Raw genomic sequence first — 25,266 nt, forward strand, 5'->3', positions numbered from 1 at the left:
TAAGAAGCTTTAGTTTAACGCCTTTATAAATGAATAATATATTTTACAGCTATATATTATAACTTGTACAGCAACTATCTAATTTAGAGTTAAAAGTAAATAATGAAGCTAAAATGTTTTAAATAGATTTAATTTTAGCAGGAATACATAGTTCAGAGAGGGTAATGCTTAGCTTAATGTATGCTGTAATTTAATATATTCCTCAAAACAATATTATGCAGTAGACATTTCCCTTCACTGACTCCATTTTAATCTGGACTGAACTAATCTTGCCTTTGCTTTGGCAATAATCCAGAATGATTCCAGTATTATTAAATGAAAGTGCTTGAATACTTTGTCCAAGATGCAGGGGTTGGAAAGGCTAATGTATAAATAGTATTTGCTATACAGAGTTCAACTTAAAGTAGAACAGACACATCTTTTGCCATGAAAATTTTGATCACTACCTTATTTGACAATGTCAACCTAAATATGGAACACTGACAAATAATGAGAGTAAAGCCCTCCATTACACATTAGATACTGTTGCTCTCAGCCAAACGATGGTTGGGCAGATTGTTTAGTTCTCAGCTATTTGACATGACTAGTCTATTCACAAGAACACTCGCTCTGCCGTTAACCAGTCCTGTGTTCTCTATGAAAGACATCTCTGGTGACTTATCTCCAAAGGTTCAGTATTGCAAAATAAGACATCTATACTGAGATTATCTGTTGGGGGAGAGTCAGATGCCTCCACACATTGATTGTTGGCTGAACTCATCGACCAACGTTATTCTAATGTATATGGGGACCAGAAGATTGTAGGGTCATAAATGGATCTCTATAGACAGCAATAGGAGCTGCAAGGTAGCAGTGGTCAATTTACATGTAGAGACTAAACTGTCTCGGATTAAAAAGAACACATCATAATGCCGTATTTTTCTTCAATCTCCTGGTTTTTTTGCCTCAATGTATGCTGCAGCACTGTACAGAAATTGTACATACTTAAGTACTTCTGATTCTAATTCAATTGAAGATCTCAATCCCTTGTTTAAAGGGAACCTGTCACCTGAATTTGGCGGGACCTTTTTTCGGTCCGATGGGTGTTTTCGGGTGTTTTATTCACCCCTTCCTTTCCCGCTGGCCGCACGCTGGCTGCAATATTGCCTTCAAGTTGATTCGCTTTCCTCTGTAGAACAAGCATGAATTCTCAAGCAAACAAGAGCAGAACATAATGGGTCCAATTCATCAAAACCGGCATAGCTCACGCCGGCCTTGATGAGTTGGTGTGCTGAAGTCAGACGCTTCATGATGAATTTGGAGCATTTGATGAGTGGCGTGCACCTCTGTGTACTCGAAATTTCAATATAGTTAGAAACTTACAATTTCTAGCTTACTTTTTTTTAAAGCTTTTACACTATAATTCTGGTATGAAAGCTTTGCTAAATCAGGCCCATAGAATCTCTAAGCCCTCTTGCGTGTCTCCATGCAGCTCATCAGGTGTTAGTGGAGAAGGAGCACCACATGACTTTAGGGAGAAGTTTCATGTAGGAGTACATGGGCATTACGTGCAGAGCCCCTAAAGCAGCGAAACAGAAACAGCAGAAATCCACAAAAGTGACACCGTTTTTCAAGTTATTCTCAGGAAATTCAAATAGAGGTGTAGTGAGCACTTTGCTTCCACAGGTATTTTTTAGAAATTAGTGAGCAGTGACAATTGCAAATATGCCATTTTAGTACTCAATAAATATTGTACAGCTTGTGGTGCTTGTTAAGAAATTCATCCCATAAATTGTGCTGCTAAAACTTATCTGGCAACATATCTAACTAAGCTTTGTAGATAGAATACACAACAGCCAAGTACATTGCTTGGTCGTCAAGTACTGCAATACATTCACTTCAATGAGAGATAAAGTGTGTTTTTTTATCTGTGGCCATTATGCAATGTACAGAGATGCTGTGCTGCACCCATACATCGCTTTGTTCCGGCCACTGCCGGGGCTGCTTTCAGCTGATCAGTGTTTGTGTCGGATTTCAGAGGCCCACCCATCTCAAAATGATGAAATATCCAGTGGCTAGGACATCAATGATTGCACTGGGAGAACACCTTTTAAATGTGTATTCCTCTCTGCAGCCCTTCTTACAAGTCAATGTTAACTGTGGTTTGGGCACACTGCAAGGTTTAGAAGCATTTGGTTTGGAAAGCGTGGATTTTGCTTGACTGTTTTGTGTGAACTACATTACTTTTCTTGCACTTTTGAGCTACTAGTAATGTGAAAAACCTCTATTTTTCCATTGAAAGACACACAGAGGGCAGCGTGACTTGGTGATTATAATAGGCTGTAACGTTACTAACGTCCCTGCTCTTCAGAGCAGCCGAGTCTCACGGAGTGCAGCATGATCCGGGAGTGGCTGCTAAAACCTATGGAGCCTCAAAATGAGGCTCCATAGGCTTTATACGACAGATTTGGGGGACACTGTGGGAAGAGCTGCACTGCATTGGACATGCGTGCGGCCTTTTTTATATAATAAATTGAATAGTAATAATAAATTGATGAGCTTGGGACAGTGTCTTGTTTTTATTTCTCTTTTTTATGCTTTTCAGGTATCCATTTGTCAACTATGTTGGATAACCTGGACTACATAGGACCTGCAAGGTTTTTTTTCCTCTTCTAAGAAATTGAGGAACCAGGAAAAGTGTCAGGGAGTATTTTTTTAACCCCTTAACGACCGCCGATACGCCTTTTAACGGCGGCCGCTAAGGGTACTTAAACCACAGCGCCGTTAATTAACGGCGCTGTGGAAAAAGTGAATAGTGCCCCCCAGAGTCGGATTTTCTCTGGGGTCTCGGTTGCCGAGGGTAGCCGAGACCCCAGAGAACATGATTCGGGGGGTTTTTACTGACCCCCGAGTTGCGATTGCCGGTAATTAACCGTTTACCGGCGGTCGCAAAAAAAAAAAAAAACCGCGATGTGCCGTTTAATTTCTCTGTCCTCCGATGTGATCGCACATCGGAGGACAGAGAAATAGGGTCCCCGATGGCCCCCAATAGCCCCCCGATACTTACCTACCTCCCCCGGTGCTCCTCGTGGGTCCCCATGGGCGCCGCCATCTTTTTTCCGGGAAAAAATGGCGGGCGCACGCGCAGTACGCCTGCCGCCCGGCACCCGGAAGATCTTTGGGGTCTCGGCTGCCGGGGGTAGCCGAGACCCCAAAGAACATGATCGGGGTCGGTTTGCACCGACCCCTGTTTTGCGATCGCCGGTAATTAACAGTTTACCGGCGACCGCAAAAAAAAAAAAAAAAAAAAAAAGCGATCTGTATTTCTCTGTCCTCTGATGTGATCACACATCAGAGGACAGAGAAATAGGGGGATTCGGGGACCCTAACATACTCACCCGGTGTCCCTGGGTCCTCTTCTGTCTTCTCCTGCCAGCCGGCTTTTTCCTTATGGCGGGCGCATGCGCAGTGCGCCCGCCATCTGCTGCCATCTGCCGGCCAGCAGGAGAAGACGAGTTGGGGCTAAAATTAGGGTTAGGGTTAGGGTTAGAGTTAGGGTTAGGGTTAGAGTTAGGGTTAGGGTTAGAGTTAGGGTTAGGGTTAGGGTTAGGGTTAGAGTTAGGGTTAGGGTTAGAGTTAGGGTTAGGGTTAGAGTTAGGGTTAGGGTTAGGGTTAGGGTTAGGGTTAGAGTTAGGGTTAGGGTTAGGGTTAGAGTTAGGGTTAGGGTTAGAGTTAGGGTTAGGGTTAGGGCTAGAGTTAGGGTTAGGGTTAGGGCTAGGGTTAGGGTTGGGGCTAAATTTAGGGTTAGGGTTAGGGCTAGGGTTAGGGTTAGGCTACTTTCACACTAGCGTTTTTTGGCTTCCGTCGCAATGCGTCGGAGAAAAAACGCATCCTGCAAAAGTGCTTGCAGGATGCGTTTTTTCTCCATTGGCTTGCATTAGCGACGCATTGCGACGGATTGCCACATGTCGCATCCGTCGTGCGACGGATGCGTCGTGCTTTGGCGGACCGTCGGCACAAAAAAAGCTACATGTAACTTTTTTGTGCGACGTGTCCGCCATTTCCGACCGCGCATGCGCGGCCGGAACTCTGCCCCCGCCTCCCCTCACAATGGGGCAGCAGATGCGTTGAAAAAACAGCATCCGCTGCACCCGTTGTGCGGCACTTACAACGCTAGCGTCGGTACGTCGGCCCGGCACACTGCGATGGGCCGAGTACGACGCTAGTGTGAAAGTAGCCTTAGGCTTCTATCACACTTGCGTCGGGACGGGGCGGTCGCAATGCGTCGGCCCGACGTACCGACGCACGTTGTGAAAATTGTGCACAACGTGGGCAGCGGATGCAGTTTTTCAACGCATCCGCTGCCCAGTCTATGTCCTGGGGAGGAGGGGGCAGAGTTACGGCCACGCATGCGCGGAAATGGCAGACGCGACGTACAAAAAAAAGGTTACATTGAACTTTTTTTGTGACGACGGGGCTAAAGTTATGGTTAGGGTTGGGGCTAAAGTTAGGGTTAGGGTTGGGGCTAAAGTTAGGGTTAGAGTTGGGATTAGGGTTTGGATTAGGGTTGGGATTAGGGTTACGTTTGGGATTAGGGTTAGGGGTGTGTTGGATTTAGGGTTTTGATTAGGGTTATGGTTATGGTTGAGATTAGGGCTGTTTTGGGGTTAGGGTTGTGATTATCGTTAGGGTTGTGATTAGGATTATGGATCGGGTTAAGATTAGGGTTAGGGGTGTGTTGGAGTTAGGGTTGGAGTTATAATTTGGGGGTTTCCACTGTTTAGGTACATCAGGGGGGTCTCCAAACACGACAGCCAATTTTGCGCTAAAAAAGTCAAATGGTGCTCCCTCCCTTCTGAGCTCTGCCGTGCGCCCAAACAGTGGTTTACCCCCACATATGGGGCATCAGCGTACTCGGGATAAATTGGACAACAACTCTTGGGGTCCAATTTCTCCTGTTACCCTTGTGAAAATAAAAACTTGGGGGCTAAAAATCTTTTTTGTGGGAAAAAAAAAATATTTTTTTATTTTCACTACTCTGCATTATAAACTTCTGTGAAGCACTTGAGCATTCAAAGTTCTCACCACATATCTAGATAAGTTCCTTAGGGGGTCTAGTTTCCAAAATTTGGTCACTTGTGGGGGGTTTCTACTGTTTAGGTACATCAGTGGCTCTGCAAACGCAACATAACACCCACAGACAATTCTATCAAAGTCTGAATTCCAAAATGGCGCTCCTTCTCTTCCGAGCTCTGCCGTGCGCCCAAACAGTGGTTTACCCCCACATATTGGGTACCAGCATACTCAGGACAAATTGGACAACAACTTTTGGGGTCCAATTTATCTTGTTACCCTTGTGAAAATAAAAATTTGGGGGCTAAAAATCTTTTTTGTGGGAAAAAAAATTATTTTTTATTTTCACTACTATGCATTATAAACTTCTGTGAAGCACTTGGGCATTCAAAGTTCTCACCACATATTTAGATAAGTTCCTTAGGGGGCCTAGTTTCCAAAATTTGGTCACTTGTGGGGGGTTTCTACTGTTTAGGTACATCAGGGGCTCTGCAAACGCAACATAACACACACAGACAATTCTATCAAAGTCTGCATTCCAAAATGGCGCTCCTTCCCTTCCGAGCTCTGCCGTGCACCCAAGCAGTGGTTTACCCCCACATATGGGGTACCAGCATACTCAGGACAAATTGGACAACAACTTTTGGGGTCCAATTTCTCTTGTTACCCTTGTGAAAATAAAAATTTGGGGGCTAAAAAAATATTTTTTGTGGGAAAAAAAAATATTTTTTATTTTCACTACTATGCATTATAAACTTCTGTGAAGCACTTGGGCATTCAAAGTTCTCACCACATATCTAGATAAGTTCCTTCGGGGGTCTATTTTCCAAAATGGGGTCACTTGTTGGGAGTTTCTACTGTTTAGGTACATTAGGGGTCTGCAAACGCAACATAACGCCCGCAGACAATTCTATCAAAGTCTGCATTCCAAAATGGCGCTCCTTCCCTTCCGAGCTCTGCCGTGCGCCCAAGCAGTGGTTTACCCCCACATATGGGGTACCAGCATACTCAGGACAAATTGGACAACAACTTTTGGGGTCCAATTTCTCTTGTTACCCTTGTAAAAATAAAAACTTGGGGGCTAAAAATCTTTATTGTTAAAAAAAAATATTTTTTATTTTCACGACTCTGCATTATAAACTTCTGTGATGCACTTGGGCATTCAAAGTTCTCACTACACATCTAGATAAGTTCCATGTGGGGTCTAGTTTCCAAAATGGGGTCACTTTTGGGGGGTTTCTACTGTTTAGGCACATCAGGGGCTCTCCAAACGCGACATGGCGTCCGATCTCAATTCCAGTCAATTTTGCATTGAAAAGTCAAATGGCGCTCCTTTGCTTCCGAGCTCAGCCATGCACCCAAACAGTGGTTTACCCCCACATACGGGGTGTCGGCGTACTCAAGACAAATTGTACAACAACTTCTGGTGTCCATTTTCTCCTGTTACCCTTGGTAAAATTAAAATTTGGAGGCAAAAGATCATTTTTGTAGAAAAAATGCGATTTTTTTATTTTCACGGCTCTACGTTATAAACTTCTGTGAAGCACCTGGGGGTTTAAAGTGCTCACCACACATCTAGATAAGTTCCTTAAGGGGTATAGTTTCCAAAATGGTGTCATTTGTGGGGGGTCTCCACTGTTTAGGCACATCAGCGGCTCTCCAAACGTGACATGGCGTCCGATCTCAATTCCAGCCAATTCTACATTGAAAAAGTAAAACGACACTCCTTCTCTTCCAAGCTCTGCGGTGCGCCCAAACAGTGGTTTACCCCCACATATGGGGTATTGACATACTCAGGAGAAATTGCACAACAACTTTTGGGTCTAATTTCTCCTGTTACCCTTGTGAAAATAAAAATTTGGGGGCAAAAAGATCATTTTTGTAGAAAAAATGCGATTTTTTATTTTCACGACTTTACGTTATAAACTTCTGTGAAGCACTTGGAGGTTCAAAGTGCTCACCGAATATCAAGATAAGTTCCTTACGGGGTCTAGTTTCCAAAATGGTATCACTTGTGGGGGGTTTCCACTGTTTAGGCACATCAGGGGCTCTCCAAACGCGACATGGCATCCGATCTCAATTCCAGCCAATTCTGCATTGAAACAGTCAAACGGTGCTCCTTCACTTCCAAGCTCTGCGGTGCACCCAAACAGTGGTTTACCTCCACATATGGGGTATCGGCGTACTCAGGAGAAATTGCACAACAAAATTTGTGGTAAAATTTCTGTTTTTACACTTGTGAAAATTAAAAAAAATGGTTCTGAAGTAAAATGTTTGCAAAAAAAAGTTAAATGTTCATTTTTTTCTTCCACATTGTTTCAGTTCCTGTGAAGTACGTAAAGGGTTAATAAACTTCTTGAATGTGGTTTTGAGCAGCTTGAGGGGTGCAGTTTTTAGAATGGTGTCACACTTGGTTATTTTCTATCATATAGACCCCTCAAAATGACTTCAAATGAGATGTGGTCCCTAAAAAAAAATGGTGTTGTAAAAGTGAGAAATTGCTGGTCAACTTTTAACCCTTATAACTCCCTAACAAAAAATAAAATTGTTTCCAAAATTGTGCTAATGTAAAGTAGACATGTGGGAAATGTTATTTATTAACTATTTTTTGTGACATATCTCTCTGATTTAAGGGCATAAAAATACAAAGTTTGAAAATTGCAAAATTTTAAAAATTTTCGCCATATTTCCATTTTTTTCATAAATAATCGCAAGTAATATCGAAGAAATGTTACCACTAACTTGAAGTACAATATGTCACGAAAAAATAATCTCAGAATCAGTGGGATCCGATAAAGCGTTCCAGAGTTATAACCTCTTAAAGTGACACTGGTCAGAATTGTAAAAATTGGCTCGGTCATTAAGTACCAAATTGGCTCTGTCACTAAGGGGTTAAATAAGTTTTTTTTGTGTGTTTTCCACTTTTTATTACTGGGTTAGTAATGGAGGTGTCATAGACACCTTTCCATTACTAACATCGGGGCTTGATGTTAGCTGTGATTTTGGACAATTCACAGATGATATTAACGCCAAGATCCATTACCCAGATTGCCAATGCACCAGGGCAATCAGAAAGAGTGAAGGCAAACCTCCAGAATTGGCGCATCTACTGTGAAGCGTTGGTATTTTTAATAATAATTGATAATATCAAGTTACAACTTTTTGTTTTACCTTTGCTGGTTTCATAAAAGTGTAGAGTAGACATCTTTTTTTATTTATTCATTTATTTAAGTTAAGGCTAAAAAGCTCAACAATAAACTCCATATGAAAAGCATTAAAGAGTGCAAGTTTATAATATGGATGGGGCTTGTGAAATTATATATCTGCAGGATATCTATCTATCTATCTATCTATCTATCTATCTATCTATCTATCTAAAAGAAAATTAGAACAGCACACAAAGAAAGAGTCTGGGTGCAGAAAGCCCCCAGGCAAATACAAAACCCCAATTATAAAAATCCAGAAAAATGTGCTTGAGAAAGGTCCTCATCCTGGACTGAAACATCGCACATGGGCCAATAAACCACATTTATTTTTTCTATTGGAGTGCTGCCTTCCTTTTTCTGGATAATAGCATGAGGTTTGGTATATACCTGGAAGGATTTTTTGCACCCTTTGTTTTCTTTTGGTGCTGCTTTTTGTTTTCTTTTTCTATCTATCTATCTATCTATCTATCTATCTATCTATCTATCTATCTATCTATCTATCTTTCTACACACATGCTCAAAATTGTTGCTACCCCTTGTTTAATGACAGAAAAACCCACAATGGTCACAGAAATAATTTGAATCTGACAAAAGTAATAATAAATAACAGATCTATGAAAATGAACAAATGAAAGTCAGACATTGATTTTCAACCATGCTTCCACAGAATGTAAAAAAAATAAAACTCATAGGCCTGGACAGAAATGATGGTACCCTTAACTTAACATTTTTTTGCACAACCTTTTGAGGCAATCACTGCAATCAAACAATTCCTATAATTGTCAATGAGACTTCGGCACCTCTCGACAGGTATTTTGGCCCACTCCTCAAGAGCAAACTGCTCCAGTTGTCTCATGTTTGAAGGTTGCATTTTCCAGATGGCATGTTTCAGCTCTTTCCAAAGATGCTCAATAGGATTTAGGTAAGGGCTCGTAGAAGGCCACTTCAGAATAGTCCAAAGTTTTCCTCTTAGCCATTCTTGGATGTTTTTAGCTGTGTGTTTTGGGTCATTATCCTGTTGCAAGACCCATGACCTGCGACTGAGACCAAGCTTTCTGACACTGGGCAGCACATTTCTCTCTAGAATCCTTTGCTAGTCTTGAGATTTTATTGTACCCTGCACAGATTCTAGACACACTTTGCCAGATGCAGCAAAGCAGCCCCAGAACATAACAGAGACTCCTCCATGTTTCACAGTAGGGACAGTGTTCTTTTCTTGATATGGTTCATTTTCCATCTGTGAACATAGAGCTGATATTAGTTGCCAAAAAATTTTCATTTTTGTCTCATCTGTCCATAGAACATTCTCCCAGAAGCTTTGTGGCTTGTCAACTTATAGTTTGGAAAATTCCAGTCTGGCTTTTTTATGATTTTTTTTTTCAAAAATGGAGTCCTCCTTGGTCGTCTCCCATGAAGTCCACTTTGGCTCATACAACGACAGATGGTGCAATATGACACTGATGCTTCTTGAGCTTGAAGTTCACCTTTAATCTGGTTAGAAGTTTTTCTGGGCTCTTTTGTTACCATTCGTATTATCCGTCTCTTTGATTTTTCATCAATTTTCCTCCTGTGGACACGTCCAGGGAGGTTGGCGACAGTCCCATGCATCTTACATTTCTGAATAATATGTGCAACTGTAGTCACAGGAACATCAAGCTGCTTGGAGATGGTCTTATAACTTTTACCTTTATCATGTTTATCTATAATTTTGTTTCTAATCTCCTGAGACAACACTTTCCTTCGCGTCCTCTGGTCTATGTTGTATGATACACACCATGTCACCAAACAGCACAGTGATTATCTGTAGCCCTATATACAGGCCCACTCACTTATTCCAAGATTGTAAACACTTGTGCAACTAGTTAGTGGACACATTTTGATTTAATATGTTCCTTTTGTCACATTATTTTCAGGGGTACCATCATTTCTGTCCAGGCCTATTTCATGAGTTTTAATTTTAAAAAATTCTGTGCAAGCATGGCTGAAAAGCAATGTCTGCCTTTCATTTGTTCATTTTCATAGATCTTTTATTTATAATTACTTTTGTCAGGTTCAAGTTATTTCTGTGACCATTGTGAGTTTTTCTGTCATTAACCCCTTAATCCCATATGACATACTATCCCATCAAGGTGACCTTAATTCCCAGTGACGGGATAGTACATCATATGCGATCGGCCGCGCTCACGGGGGGAGCGCGGCCGATCGCGGCCGGGTGTCAGCTGACTATCGCAGCTGACATCCGGCACTATGTGCCAGGAGCTGTCACGGACCGCCCCCGGCACATTAACCCCAGCACACTGTGATCAAACATGATCACAGTGTTCCGGCGGTATAGGGAAGCATCGCGCAGGGAGGGGGCTCCCTGCGTGCTTCCCTGAGACCCCCGGAGCAACGCGATGTGATCGCGTTGCTCCGAGGGTCTCTTACCTCCTCCTCCCTGCAGCAGGCCCGGATCCAAAATGGCCAAGGCATCCGGGTCCTGCAGGGAGGTGGCTTCACAGCGCCTGCTCAGAGCAGGCGCTGGGAAGCCTAGAGGAGCTGTGTACTTGAGATCGCCGATCTGACAGAGTGCTGTGCAAACTGTCAGATCAGCGATCTTACACTATAACATGATGCCCCCCCTGGGGCAATGTTATAGTGTAAAAAAAAAAATAATCACATGTGTAAAAAAAATTAAAAAAATCCCCCAAAAAATTCCCCCCCAAAAAAATATTGTTCCTATAAATACATTTCTTTATCTAAAAAAAAACAAAAAACAAAACAATAAAAGTACACATATTTAGTATCACCGCGTCTGTAACGACCCGACCTATAAAACTGTCCCACGAGTTAACCCCTTCAGTGAACACCATTAAAAAAAAAAAAAAAAATGAGGCACAAAACAACGCTTTATTCTCATACCGCCAAACAAAAAGTGGAATAACACGCGATCAAAAAGACAGATCTAAATAACCATGGTACTGCTGAAAACGTCATCTTGTCCCGCAAAAAAACGAGTTGCCAATCAGCATCATCAAAGAAATAATAAAAAAGTTATAGTCCTCAGAATAAAGCGATGCAAAAATAATTATTTTTTCTATAAAATAGTTTTTATCGTATAAAAGCGCCAAAACATAAAAAAATGATATAAATGAGGTATCGCTCTAATCATACTGACCCGAAGAATAAAACTGCTTTATCCATTTTACCAAACGCGGAATGATATAAACGCCTCCCCCAAAAGAAATTCATGAATAGCTAGTTTTTGGTTATTCTGCCTCACAAAAATCGGAATAAAAAGCGATCAAAAAATGTCACGTATCCGAAAATGTTACCAATAAAAATGTCAACTCGTCCTGCATAAAACAAGACCTCACATGACTCTGTGAACTAAAATATGGAAAAATTATAGCTCTCAAAATGTGGTAACGCAAAAAGTATTTTTTGCAATAAAAAGCGTCTTTCAGTGTGTGACGGCTGCCATTCATAAAAATCCACTAAAAAACCCGCTATAAAAGTAAATCAAACCCCCCTTCATCACCCCCTTAGTTAGCAAAAAATTAAAAAATTTAAAAAATGTATTTATTTCCATTTTCCCGTTAGGGTTAGGGCCAGGGTTAAGGTTAGGGCTACGGCTAGGGTTAGGGCTAGGGTTAGGGTTAGAGTTAGGATTAGGGTAGGGTTAGGGCAAAGGTTAGGGCTAGGGTTAGGGTTAGGGTTGGGGCTAAGGTTAAGGCTACAGTTAGGGTTGGGGCTAAAGTTAGGGTTAGGGTTGGGGCTAAAGTTAGGGTTAGGGTTTGGATTACATTTACGGTTGGGAATAGGGTTGGGATTAGGGTTAGGGGTGTGTCAGGGTTAGGGGTGTGGTTAGGGTTACCATTGGGATTAGGGTTAGGGATGTGTTTGGATTAGGGTTTCAGTTACAATTGGGGGGTTTCCACTGTTTAGGCACATCAGGGGCTCTTCAAACGCGACATGGCGTCCAATCTCAATTCCAGCCAATTCTGCATTGAAAAAGTAAAACAGTGCTCCTTCCCTTCTGAGTAGTGTTGAGCATTCCGATACCGCAAGTATCGGGTATCGGCCGATACTTGCGGTATCGGAATTCCGATACCGGGATTCCGATACTTCGCGCGTATCGGATACCGGAATCGGAAGTTCCATGATTCAAAATTCAGAAATTCAGCCAATGAGAAAGATTCCAAGTGTGGGCACATCCTGTTTAGCATGGAGGGCATGAAACTACTGGCAAGGCTGTGATTGGCTGCTTAAATGATGTCATGATGCAGTTTAAAAGTCGCTGGCGCCATTTTGCGATCACTCTGCTGTGAATTCAGTTAGTGACAGGACGCTGTTTGCTGACTGAGGGACAGTTTAGAGATAGCGATTTGCTTCTTTGTGCTTTCCAAAGGCTAATTTAGCAACCGCTGTGTTCACCTACTAATCACCTTCCTTTTGCCTTGTAGCGCTGTTTTCACAGCGATCTGCAAGGTCTCTCTGTGTGTGTGTGTGAGTGCAGCCCACTCTCTAGTCTGAGTGCAGCCACATAGGCCATCCATAGCTGGTTGTATTCAGTTCAGGGAGGGTGGTTCATTGCCTCATACTGTCCTTTTTTTTTTTTTTTTTGAAGTAGTGCAGGCTGCTGCACATTTTTTCCAAAAATTCCTATTAGTGTCTTTCCACCCGTCTCCAGCTAATTTGTGGAAAAACACTACATAGGATAAAGTAGAGGAGGGTTTTTGGGCCTTGCAGCGCCGTTTACGGCTGTCTGCACGGTCTCCGTGTGACTGCAGCTCGCCCTGTAGTCTGTGAGCAGCCGTAGCTTGGTTGTCTCCAGCTCAGGGTTGTTCACTGCGTCATACCGCCAAATCAATTTTCATTTTGTTTTCAAGTAGTGTAGTCTGCTGCTAATTAATTTAAAAAAATCCTATTAGTGTCTTTCCACCCGTCTCCAGCTAATTTGTGGAAAAACACTACATAGGATAAAGTAGAGGAGGGTTTTTGGGCCTTGCAGCGCCGTTTACGGCTGTCTGCACGGTCTCCGTGTGACTGCAGCTCGCCCTGTAGTCTGTGAGCAGCCGTAGCTTGGTTGTCTCCAGCTCAGGGTTGTTCACTGCGTCATACCGCCAAATCAATTTTCATTTTGTTTTCAAGTAGTGTAGTCTGCTGCTAATTAATTTAAAAAAATCCTATTAGTGTCTTTCCACCCGTCTCCAGCTAATTTGTGGAAAAACACTACATAGGATAAAGTAGAGGAAGGTTTTTGGGCCTTGCAGCGCCGTTTACGTCTGTCTGCACGGTCTCCGTGTGACTGCAGCTCTATCCGTTGTCAGTTCAGCCCAAAAAAAATAAATAAATAATAAAGTTCACCAAACACACCAGTTACACCACTTTACATTTGTGTAGGCCACATTAGCTCATATTCAAGTCTAGTCCACACTTTAGAAAATTAGTGTGTCTTATACCTGTTAGGAGGAGTTGCTCAGGAATAAGCACACAAAGCCGTTAGTACTTTTCTGCTTATCTTTATCAGTCAACCAAGATGAAGAAGGCAGTGAGTAAGGCACGTGGGCGTGGGCATGGGCGCGGAGCAGGGAGGGGACGTGGGGATTCTGTGCCTGCTGCGGGCACCGGTGAGTCATCAGCACCCACTTTCACAAGGGAACAGTCGTTCATGCGCAGCTTTGTCGCTGAGCGCCGTACACCGCTGCTGCGTCAAGACCAAATTGAAGCCGTTGTGGGATGGATGGCAGCTAATGCATCAACTTCCATTAGTGCCACATCCTCTCAGACACAGAGCACTGGAGAGCAGCCATCTGTCTCTTCACCACCTGCAAAATTGCCCAGGCAGACAGAGATCCCAGGACAGGAGCAGTCTCTACTTCTGTTCTCTGAATCATCTCTTGGCTTGGAAACAGGGGGCCAGCCAAGCAGCATTGGAGAAATGGAAGAAGAGGCAGGGTGCAGTGATGCCCAACCGCTTTTTCTGTCTTCCTCTGAAGAGGCGGGTGGGCCAGTGGCTCCGGTCACCACCTCGCAGGCCGCATCAGCTGATGATGACACTCAGGTGCCACTTACTGGTGTGTGCTCTGCTGCTGAGACTACCCAGGAGGAGCAGTTGGGGGCAGAGGGTAGTGTAGATGATGAGGTCCTTGACCCATCTTGGCGTCAGGGACAGGAAGGTGGTGGGAGCAGCTCTGAGGAAGAGATTCCCCGTACGGCCCAAAGAGGGAGAGGGAGGGGGAAGACTGCGGATCCTGCAGCCTCCGCTTTGGCACCCGTAAGGAGCATGTCTCTTCCAAAAGTCAAAAGGGGGGCTCCCAAGACTTGCAGTGCCTGGTCCTTTTTTGACACAGTTGCAGATGACATTTGCTATGTCAGATGCAAGGTGTGTCATCAAAAAATCAAAAGAGGTCAAAAAGTCGCCAACCTCAATACCTCCAACATGTGGAAACATGTGCGCAACAGGCACCCGGCGGAGTTAGACAAACACAATGAAGAGCTAGGCCAACCAACAGCGGCAGCTACCACCTCTTCAGCTCGTGTTGCCTCTTCCTCTAGCTCACACGCAGCTGGTTCGGCTTCCTCCCAGGATCGCCGTGGAAGAACCTCTGGCCCTGTTGTCCAGAGACCCGCTGTCATTCCACCCGCAGCACCACTTTCCCAGTCAACCACACACTCCCAGCCCAGTCTACAGCCATCGGTAGTACAGGCATGGGAGAAAAGGCGGCCTTTCTCGTCAAACCACCCACGAGCACAGGCTCTGACTGCAGGCATTGCCAAACTTCTGTCACTGGAAATGCTGTCATTCAGGCTGGTGGAGACTGACAGCTTCCGTGACTTGATGTCATTGGCAGTCCCACAGTACAGTGTGCCCAGCCGCTTTTACTTCAGCAGGCAAGCCGTCCCTGCCCTGCACAAGCATGTTGAGGGACACATAAAACACGCGCTACTGAACGCCGTCAGTAGCAAGGTCCACCTCACCACCGATGCGTGGACCAGTCAACATGGACAGGGGCGATACCTTTCCCTCACTGCCCATTGGGTTAATGTAGTTGAGCCGGGTACAGACCGTGCGAGTGGCGCAGGACGTGTCCTGCCCACTCCAAGGATTGCAGGAATCCATTCTGTACGCATTGACTCCTCCTCTTACACCAGTTCCTCAGAATCATCGCTGCAGGAGCCGTCACAGTCCACCTCCACATGGACCCGTGATGAACGTGTACCTGTTACGACCGACATGAGCACAGCCGTGGCCAAACGTCAACAGGCCGTCTTGAAATTAATTTTTTTGGGGAATCGTAGCCACACAGCGCAGGAGCTCTGGAATGCCATCAAGCAGGAGAGCGATGTGTGGTTTGAGCCAGCGAATCTCCAGCCAGGCATGGTAGTGTGTGATAATGGCCGAAATCTGGTGGCAGCCCTGGGCCTCGGCAACCTCACTCACATCCCATGTCTGGCACATGTGCTCAATTTGGTCGTGCAGAGTTTTTTGAGGGACTATCCGGATCTTGATGCACTGCTGCACAAGGTCCGCCTAGAGTGTGCTCACTTGCGGCGTTCCAGCACGGCAAAAGCGCGCATTGCGGCTCTGCAGCGCCGACACCGCCTGCCGGAACATCGCATCATATGTGACCTACCTACCAGGTGGAATTCCACGTTACATATGTTGGAGCGGTTGTGTGAGCAGCAGCAAGCTGTAATGGAGTACCAGCTGTATCAGGCGCAAAAAAGTCGCAGTCAGCGCCGTACAGACTTCACAACCACAGAGTGGGCCACTATGAAGGATGTCTGCCAGGTTTTGCGTCCCTTTGATTATTCCACGCGGATCGCGAGTGCAGATGATGCACTAGTCAGCATGACTGTCCCCCTTATCTGCCTGCTTGAAAAATCACTGCAAGCGCTAAGGGATGATGTTGTGGAAGAGGTGGAGGATGAGGATTCACCACTTCCATCATCTTCTGGACAGTCAGCGCCACGTGGTTCCTCACAAACGCGTAGGCAGGGGACAGTTTGTGAGGAGGATGAGGAGGAGTCAATGGAGGAGGAAGACATCCGTCCAGAGGAGGGAGTTCCCGAATTGTCCAGTACTCAGTGTGTACAGCGAGGGTGGGGTGATGACGAGCGGGCAGAGATCACGCCTCCAGCTGGGGACAGCGTTTCTTGGGCAGTTGGCAGTCTGCAGCACATGGTGGATTACATGCTGCAGTGCCTGAGAAACGACCGCCGCATCGACCACATTCTCAACATGTCTGATTATTGGGTGTTCACCCTCCTCGATCCTCGCTACCGGGACAACGTAGAAAGCCTCATCACACCGTTGAACCGGGAGCGAAAAATGCGGGAGTACCAAGACACACTGGTCAGTTCCATCATCTTCTCCATTCCAACTGAGAGAAGTGCTGCTACTGCATTCCAAAGCAGCTCAGTGCGTCCAGGCAGTGGTGGAGGCTCTGCACAAAGAGGGAGCAGAAGCAGTGCCTCTGCCCAAGGCAAGACCAGTATGGCCCAACTGTGGCACAGTTTTGTGTGCCCCCCACAAAAGTCTACACCATCACAGACGGCTCCAGTCAGCAGGAGGCAACGGTTCCGTCAGATGGTGACAGACTACATGTCTTGCCCTCTTGCTGTACTCCCAGACGGCTCTTCCCCTTTCAAGTTTTGGGTCTCAAAGCTGGATACATGGCCAGAGCTAAGCCAGTATGCATTGGAGGTGCTGTCTTGCCCTGCGGCCAGTGTATTATCGGAACGTGTCTTTAGTGCTGCAGGTGGTGTACTAACTGACCGTCGCATGCGACTATCCTCCGATAACGTTGACCGGCTTACTTTCCTGAAAATGAACAAGGCCTGGATCTCGCAGGAATTTGCCACTCCTCCTCCTGATTAAATAATTAGGTCACTGTATACGTTATCCAGGTCTCCTGTTGTGTTCATCTTTCTACCACCTGAACTTAAATTCCTGGGCTCCAACACCGCCAGTTGAGGCTCAGACGTGCCGTCTGCACAGTCAAAACATACGACCCAGTGTTATTGGGTTTCAGTAACGTCAGCTGATCCCCAGCTGTGTAGCCGGCAATGTGTCATGCGACCGCCACGCTGACACAACAACTGAAATGTAAGGGAATCTGTCCCCCCCCCCCCCAAGGCGTTTGTTACTGAAAGAGCCACCTTGTGCAGCAGTAATGCTGCACAAGGAAAAAGGTAGCTATTTTGGTTTTGCTCCTTGCACACGCAAAACTTAACACTTATAAAATGTGTCCACTGATACCGTAAAACCGTCCCGGAGGTGGGACTTTCCTTCGTAATATGACGCAGCACAGCCGTCATTCCTACCCCTCCGGCGCCGCGCCCCGGCTCCTCAGCGTTGTTTGATTCCGTCCCGGAGCCTGCGCTGTTATGTTATCCCGTGGCCAGGCACACTTAGCGCTGCCCGTCTTCTGGCATCATTTGGTGTCAGGCTGGCTGCGCCTGTGCGGCCACGCTGGCCGAGAGCCCGCCTCGCAGTGTCTTCTGATTTAATCCCACTGGGGGCCTGGGATCTATGGACATGCGCAGTGCATATCTGAACCTCCACCTCTCACTCATCTCCCTATGGCTTCTTCAGACTGTTCGGTGTCAGCTGGTCCCTAATAGCATGCCACGGCCGTGACACCGCACAGTCTGGAAAAGAAGCCGTAGGGAGGGGAGTGAGAGGCGAGGATATGCACTGCGCATGGCCATGGATCCCAGGCCCCCAGTGGGATTACATCAGAAGACACTGCGAGGCGGGCTCTCGGCCAGCGCGGCCGCACAGGCGCAGCCAGCCTGACACCAAATGATGTCAGAAGATGGGCAGCGCTAAGTGTGCCTGGCCACGGGATAACATAACAGCGCAGGCTCCGGGACGGAATCAAACAACGCTGAGGAGCCGGGGCACGGCGGCGGGGGGGTAGTAATGATGGCTGTGCTGCGTCATATTACGAAGGAAAGTCCCACCTCCGGGACGGTTTCACGGCTTCAGGGGACACATTTTATAAGTGTTTAGTTCTGTGTTTGCAAGGAGCATGATGAAAAGAGCCACCTTTTCCTTTTGCATCTTTTGTGCTGCACAAGCTGGCTCTTTCAGCTACAAACGCCTTGGGGGGGGGGTTAAAGGTTCCCTTTCGACTTTCTCAGGCTTCGGCCTACATTGTGTTCCTCTGCTTTTCCACCTGCCCCTGGGCTCCAACACCGCTAGTTGCCGTCCAGAAGTGCTGTACGCACAGTCAACAGTCGCTCCTCTGTTATTGGGGTTCAGTAACGTCAGCTGTTCCCCTGCTGTGTGTGTGGCAATCCCTCCTACCTCCTCCAACCTCCTCCTCCTCCACCTGTCCCTGGGCTCCAACACCGCCAGTTGCCGTCCAGAAGTGCTGTACGCACAGTCAACAGTCCCTCCTCTGTTATTGGGGTTCAGTAACGTCAGCTGTTCCCCTGCTGTGTGTGTGGCAATCCCTCCTACCTCCTCCAACCTCCTCCTCCTCCACCTGTCCCTGGGCTCCAACACCGCCAGTTGCCGTCCAGAAGTGCTGTACGCACAGTCAACAGTCCCTCCTCTGTTATTGGGGTTCAGTAACGTCAGCTGTTTCCCTGCTGTGTGTGTGGCAATCCCTCCTACCTCCTCCAACCTCCTCCTCCTCCACCTGTCCCTGGGCTCCAACACCGCCAGTTGCCGTCCAGAAGTGCTGTACGCACAGTCAACAGTCCCTCCTCTGTTATTGGGGTTCAGTAACGTCAGCTGTTCCCCTGCTGTGTGTGTGGCAATCCCTCCTACCTCCTCCAACCTCCTCCAACCTCCTCCTCCTCCACCTGTCCCTGGGCTCCAACACCGCCAGTTGCCGTCCAGAAGTGCTGTACGCACAGTCAACAGTCCCTCCTCTGTTATTGGGGTTCAGTAACGTCAGCTGTTCCCCTGCTGTGTGTGTGGCAATCCCTCCTACCTCCTCCAACCTCCTCCAACCACCTCCTCCTCCACCTGTCCCTGGGCTCCAACACCGCTAGTTGTTGCCTGGTAGTGCTGTACGCACAGTCCCAACAGTCCCTCCTCTGTTATTGGGGTTCAGTAACGTCAGCTGTTCCCCTGCTGTGTGTGTGGCAATCCCTCCTACCTCCTCCAACCTCCTCCAACCTCCTCCTCCTCCACCTGTCCCTGGGCTCCAACACCGCCAGTTGCCGTCCAGAAGTGCTGTACGCACAGTCAACAGTCCCTCCTCTGTTATTGGGGTTCAGTAACGTCAGCTGTTCCCCTGCTGTGTGTGTGGCAATCCCTCCTACCTCCTCCAACCTCCTCCTCCTCCACCTGTCCCTGGGCTCCAACACCGCCAGTTGCCGTCCAGAAGTGCTGTACGCACAGTCAACAGTCCCTCCTCTGTTATTGGGGTTCAGTAACGTCAGCTGTTCCCCTGCTGTGTGTGTGGCAATCCCTCCTACCTCCTCCAACCTCCTCCTCCTCCACCTGTCCCTGGGCTCCAACACCGCCAGTTGCTGTCCAGAAGTGCTGTACGCACAGTCAACAGTCCCTCCTCTGTTATTGGGGTTCAGTAACGTCAGCTGTTCCCCTGCTGTGTGTGTGGCAATCCCTCCTACCTCCTCCAACCTCCTCCTCCTCCACCTGTCCCTGGGCTCCAACACCGCCAGTTGCCGTCCAGAAGTGCTGTACGCACAGTCAACAGTCCCTCCTCTGTTATTGGGGTTCAGTAACGTCAGCTGTTCCCCTGCTGTGTGTGTGGCAATCCCTCCTACCTCCTCCAACCTCCTCCAACCTCCTCCTCCTCCACCTGTCCCTGGGCTCCAACACCGCCAGTTGCCGTCCAGAAGTGCTGTACGCACAGTCAACAGTCCCTCCTCTGTTATTGGGGTTCAGTAACGTCAGCTGTTCCCCTGCTGTGTGTGTGGCAATCCCTCCTACCTCCTCCAACCTCCTCCAACCTCCTCCTCCTCCACCTGTCCCTGGGCTCCAACACCGCCAGTTGCCGTCCAGAAGTGCTGTACGCACAGTCAACAGTCCCTCCTCTGTTATTGGGGTTCAGTAACGTCAGCTGTTCCCCTGCTGTGTGTGTGGCAATCCCTCCTACCTCCTCCAACCTCCTCCAACCTCCTCCTCCTCCACCTGTCCCTGGGCTACAACACCGCCAGTTGCCGTCCAGAAGTGCTGTACGCACAGTCAACAGTCCCTCCTCTGTTATTGGGGTTCAGTAACGTCAGCTGTTCCCCTGCTGTGTGTGTGGCAATCCCTCCTACCTCCTCCAACCTCCTCCTCCTCCACCTGTCCCTGGGCTCCAACACCGCCAGTTGCCGTCCAGAAGTGCTGTACGCACAGTCAACAGTCCCTCCTCTGTTATTGGGGTTCAGTAACGTCAGCTGTTCCCCTGCTGTGTGTGTGGCAATCCCTCCTACCTCCTCCAACCTCCTCCAACCTCCTCCTCCTCCACCTGTCCCTGGGCTCCAACACCGCCAGTTGCCGTCCAGAAGTGCTGTACGCACAGTCAACAGTCCCTCCTCTGTTATTGGGGTTCAGTAACGTCAGCTGTTCCCCTGCTGTGTGTGTGGCAATCCCTCCTACCTCCTCCAACCTCCTCCAACCTCCTCCTCCTCCACCTGTCCCTGGGCTCCAACACCGCCAGTTGCCGTCCAGAAGTGCTGTACGCACAGTCAACAGTCCCTCCTCTGTTATTGGGGTTCAGTAACGTCAGCTGTTCCCCTGCTGTGTGTGTGGCAATCCCTCCTACCTCCTCCAACCTCCTCCAACCTCCTCCTCCTCCACCTGTCCCTGGGCTCCAACACCGCCAGTTGCCGTCCAGAAGTGCTGTACGCACAGTCAACAGTCCCTCCTCTGTTATTGGGGTTCAGTAACGTCAGCTGTTCCCCTGCTGTGTGTGTGGCAATCCCTCCTACCTCCTCCAACCTCCTCCAACCTCCTCCTCCTCCACCTGTCCCTGGGCTACAACACCGCCAGTTGCCATCCAGAAGTGCTGTACGCACAGTCAACAGTCCCTCCTCTGTTATTGGGGTTCAGTAACGTCAGCTGTTCCCCTGCTGTGTGTGTGGCAATCCCTCCTACCTCCTCCAACCTCCTCCAACCTCCTCCTCCTCCACGTGTCCCTGGGCTCCAACACCGCTAGTTGCCGTCCAGAAGTGCTGTACGCACAGAGCCAAACACCTCGCCAATGTGTTAGTGGGGTTCAGCACCGCCAGCTGTTCCCCTGCTGTGTATACGGCAACGTGTACTGCGACCGCCACGCAGACACAACAAGTTAAATGTAAGGGAACCTGATCCCCCCCCCCCCCCAGGCGTTTGTTACTGAAGGAGCCACCTTGTGCAGCAGTAATGATGCAAAGGGAAAAAGTGCCTCTTTTCGTGATGCTCCTTGCACATGCTGAACCTAACACTTATGAAATGTGTCCCCACACAGCGTTAAACCGTCCGGTAGGTGGAACTTTCCTTTGTCGTGTGACGCAGCACAGCCATCATTTTTACCCCCTTGGCGCCGTGCGCCCCCTCCTCAGCGTTGTTTGAATCTGTCCCGGAGCCTGCGCTGTTAGGTTAGCCCTTGGCCATGCACACATGTTGCGCTGCCCGTCTTCTGACCTCATTTGGTGTCAGGCTGGCTGCGCCTGTGCGGGTGCGCTGGCCGAGATCCCGCCTCGCAATGTCGTCTAATGTAATCCCACCGCGGGCCTGTGATCCGTGCCCGTGCGCAGTGCATATCCTCTCCTCTCACTCCCCTCCCTACGGCTTCTTCAGACTGTGCGATGTCAGCTGGTCCCTAATAGCATGCCACGGCCGTGACACCGCACAGTCTGAAAAAGCCGTAGGGAGGGGAGTGAGAGGAGAGGATATGCACTGCGCACGGGCACGGATCACAGGCCCGCGGTGGGATTACATTAGACGACACTGCGAGGCGGGATCTCGGCCAGCGCACCCGCACAGGCGCAACCAGCCTGACACCAAATGAGGTCAGAAGACGGGCAGCGCAACATGTGTGCATGGCCAAGGGCTAACCTAACAGCGCAGGCTCCGGGACAGATTCAAACAACGCTGAGGAGGCGGCGCACGGCGCCAAGGGGGTAAAAATGATGGCTGTGCTGCGTCACACGACAAAGGAAAGTTCCACCTACCGGACAGTTTAACGCTGTGAGGAGACACATTTCATAAATGTTAGGTTCCGCATGTACAAGGACCATAATTAAAAGAGCTAAGTTTACCTTTTCCAGCATTAGTGCTGTACACAATGGCTCTTTCAGCTACAAACGCCTGGGGGGGGGGGGGGGGGTTAAAGGTTTCCTTTTAACTTGCTCGAGTGCAGGCTTCGGCCTACACTCCGCTCCCCCTGCTCCTCCTGCTGACCCTGGGCTCTAACACCGCCAGTTTTTGCCCAGATGTGCTAGCTGCACAGAGAAAAACACCAGCCAATGTGTCAGTGGGGTTCAGCACCGCCAGCTGTTCCCCTGCTGTGTAGCCGGCAACGTGTCCTGCGACCGTCACGCAGACACAAGAACTGAAATTGAAGGGAACCTGTCCCCCCTCCCCCAGGTGTTTCTATGTTTTACAGCTACCTTGAACAGCAGTAATGCTGCATGTGTTCAAGGTGGCTCAGAAACTTATTCTCCTTGCCCATGTTGAAGTGAACACGTCTAAAATGTGTCCTCTGTGACCATTAAAACGTCCCTCAGGTGTGATTTGACTTTGTATTGACACACGCAACAAGCTCCTTGGTAACGCTGCCCGTCTTCTGGCATCATTGTTTGGCTGGCTGCGCCTCTGCGGCCGCCCTGACCCACACAACGCCCCTCGTTGTCTTATTTAATGGGACTGCGAGGGTGTGATTGATGGGCAGGATCAGTGCATCAGTTCGCCTGTCCCTCCTCTCCTTCCGCCTTCTTCGGACTGTGCGGCTTCATGGCCGTGGCATGCGATAAGGGATCAGATGACGCCGCACAGTCTGAAGCGGGTGTAAGGACCCGAGTGTGAGAGGCGAACATATGTGCTGCGCCAGGCCCTGAATCCCAGCCCCGCAGTGTTTTAACAATGTTAAGACACTGCGGGGCTGGGATTCATGGGCATCGCGAACCGCACCGGCCGACATTACATGATGCCAGAAGATGGGCAGCGCTAACGGCGCTAGGCCAGGGGATAACACGACAGCGCAGACTCCTGTACAGCAAATAACAACGCTCGGGAGGCTGCACCCAGCACCAAGGTGGGATTCTTGACACCTGTGCTGCGTCTCATTACAAAGGGAACTCTCGCCTCCATTACACAGTTTGACTGTATAAAGGGCTGAATGTTATACGTGTTCCATTCAGCGTGTGCAAGGAGAAAAATTACAAGAGCAACCTTTGACTTGCGCAGCACTGCTGCTGCATAAGCTGTGGCTCTTCTACTTTGTAACCCCTGAGGGGGGGTTAAAGGTGACTTTTGAAATCGGTTCAATTAGGCTTCGGCCTACACTCTGCTCCACCTGCAGAGCCCGGGCTCCAACAACGCTAGTTGCTGTCCGGAAGTGCTGGCTGCACAGAGCCAAACACCTCGCCAATGTGTCAGTGGGGTCCAGCACCGCCAGCTGTTCCCCTGCTGTGTAGCCGGCAACGTGTCCTGCAAAAGCCACGCAGACACAACAGACCCAAAGCTGCCGCCAGTGCAGGCTTCGGCCTACACTCCCCTCCCCCTGCTCCTCCTCCTCCTGCTCCTCCTCCTGCTGTCCCTGGGCTCTAACACACCGCCAGTTGGGGCCCAGATGTGCTATCTGCACAGAGAAAAACACCAGCCAATGTGTCAGTGGGGTCCAGCACCGCCAGCTGTTCCCCTGCTGTGCAGCCGGCAACGTGTCCTGCAAAAGCCACGCAGACACAAGAACTGAAATTGAAGGGAACCTGTCCCCCCTCCCCCAGGCGTTTTTACGTTATCCAGCCACCTTGTACAGCGGTAATGCTGCATGTGTGCAAGGTGGCTCAGAAACGTATTCTCCTCGCACATGTGGAACTGAAAACACGTCTGAAATGTGTCCTCTGTGTGACCATTTAACCGTCCCGGTGGTGTGACTTTCCTTTGTAATGACACGCTGCAACCCCCTTGGTAGCGCTGCCCGTCTTCTGGCATCATTGTTTGGCTGCCTGCGCCTCTGCGGCCGCCCTGACCCACACAACGCCCCTCGGTGTCTTATTTATTGGGACTGCGAGGGTGTGATTCATGGGCAGGATCAGTGCATCAGTTCGCCTGTCCCTCCTCTCCTTCCGCCTTCTTCGGACTGTGCGGCTTCATGGCCGTGGCATGCGATAAGGGATCAGATGACGCCGCACAGTCTGAAGCGGGTGTAAGGACCCGAGTGTGAGAGGCCAACATATGTGCTGCGCCAGGCCCTGAATCCCAGCCCCGCAGTGTTTTAACAATGTTAAGACACTGCGGGGCTGGGATTCATGGGCATCGCGAACCGCACCGGCCGACATTACATGATGCCAGAAGATGGGCAGCGCTAACGGCGCTAGGCCAGGGGATAACACGACAGCGCAGACTCCTGTACAGCAAATAACAACGCTCGGGAGGCTGCACCCAGCACCAAGGTGGGATTCTTGACACCTGTGCTGCGTCTCATTACAAAGGGAACTCTCGCCTCCATTACACAGTTTGACTGTATAAAGGGCTGAATGTTATACGTGTTCCATTCAGCGTGTGCAAGGAGAAAAATTACAAGAGCAACCTTTGACTTGCGCAGCACTGCTGCTGCATAAGCTGTGGCTCTTCTACTTTGTAACCCCTGAGGGGGGGTTAAAGGTGACTTTTGAAATCGGTTCAATTAGGCTTCGGCCTACACTCTGCTCCACCTGCAGAGCCCGGGCTCCAACAACGCTAGTTGCTGTCCGGAAGTGCTGGCTGCACAGAGCCAAACACCTCGCCAATGTGTCAGTGGGGTCCAGCACCGCCAGCTGTTCCCCTGCTGTGTAGCCGGCAACGTGTCCTGCAAAAGCCACGCAGACACAACAGACCCAAAGCTGCCGCCAGTGCAGGCTTCGGCCT

Source organism: Ranitomeya variabilis, chromosome 3 (assembly GCF_051348905.1).
Source record: "Ranitomeya variabilis isolate aRanVar5 chromosome 3, aRanVar5.hap1, whole genome shotgun sequence".
Taxonomy (NCBI): Eukaryota; Metazoa; Chordata; class Amphibia; order Anura; family Dendrobatidae; genus Ranitomeya; species Ranitomeya variabilis.